Genomic DNA, 1,286 nt, shown 5'->3' on the forward strand with positions numbered 1-1,286 from the left:
CCAACAGAATATATCCTCACACAGTTTCATTGTTGATATATATAATGATCTCCTCGTTCTGCTCATTTCACTTAGCATCAGTTCATGTAAGTCTTGCCAGTCTTCTCTGTATTCATCCTGCTGGTCATTTCTTACAGAACAATAATATTCCATAACATTCATATACCGCAATTTACCCAGCCATTCTCCAATTGATGGGCATCCATTTATTTTCCAGCTTCTAGCCACTACAAACAGGGCTGCCACAAACATTTTGGCACATACATGTCCCTTTCCCTTCTTTAGTTAGATGATGTTTCCAAGAAAGAGGGAGACTACTGTGAGGTGGGCTCTACAGATATTGAAAGCCTTCCTACATCTTGCTTGCTGATTTGATCCTGAAAACTGTGTGTTATGTACCCATAAGAGACCAAAATTAGGGACAGTGGCAGAAATGTAAAACATCTGGCCAACACAAACATTGTATTTTCAATGAGTGTGGTAGCCACACATGCCATCTTAATCATGGCTGGCATCTCACAAAAGAATTGGTCCACTTCATGCCATCCACATCGAGGCAGTGACCAGGGGGATAGCAATGCCATTTAACCCAAGCATTGGCCTCCATTTTCAAACAAAGTTTGGGATGTATAATGATCACATATTAGAGGAGTTGGCAGATGGCAATAAAGTGGTCATAGGCCATGACAGCCAATGCCACCTAATGCTAGAAACATGAAAAGCTGAATTGCACAATCTGTATAGCTGATGCTCTTGTGGTAAAAACAGATATCTAGAAAGGAGAGGTTGATGAAGAAGTACATTGGTATCTTAAGATGGGGGTCCAAAAGGGAGACCAGTATGATGATGGCATTGCCTATTAAAGTCAGGAGATAGAAGATGAGAACCACCACAAAGAGGACCAGTCTGGATTGATCTGAGAAACCCAGCAAGATGAATTCTTCTAGGTTGCTTCCATTACCTCTCATTGTAACTATTCAACACATCTCATCTATTAAAAAATGAATTCTCCTGGGACTTGTAGAAATCTATAACTCTAACTTGATAAAATTTTTTTGTGACTAATAAAGTTCTTTGTCAGGATTTTCTAGCTCAACTCCTAGTGCTATTAGCACATTACATTTTTCACATATTGAACAATATAAAAATCAGCAGCCCAACTTTTTAGCCAATGGATCAGAGGTCAAAGTTTAGAACTACAACAACTTTGAAGAAGTTATTATTAGATGGCAGAGAGGAGGCACACAGCTGTGTAGCGCCATGCTTTCTCTCACTATCCATTTCAT

At 39.4% G+C, this 1,286-nt stretch overlaps 1 pseudogene; it reads right to left on the reverse strand.

Annotated features, from left to right (window-relative positions):
• Window positions 1-285: 285 nt before the first annotated feature.
• Window positions 286-968, reverse strand: LOC127561427 (olfactory receptor 2W3-like; annotated as a pseudogene).
• Between the last annotated feature and the right edge of the window lie 318 nt (window positions 969-1,286).

This window comes from Antechinus flavipes, chromosome 4 (genome assembly GCF_016432865.1).
Source record: "Antechinus flavipes isolate AdamAnt ecotype Samford, QLD, Australia chromosome 4, AdamAnt_v2, whole genome shotgun sequence".
Lineage (NCBI taxonomy): Eukaryota > Metazoa > Chordata > Mammalia > Dasyuromorphia > Dasyuridae > Antechinus > Antechinus flavipes.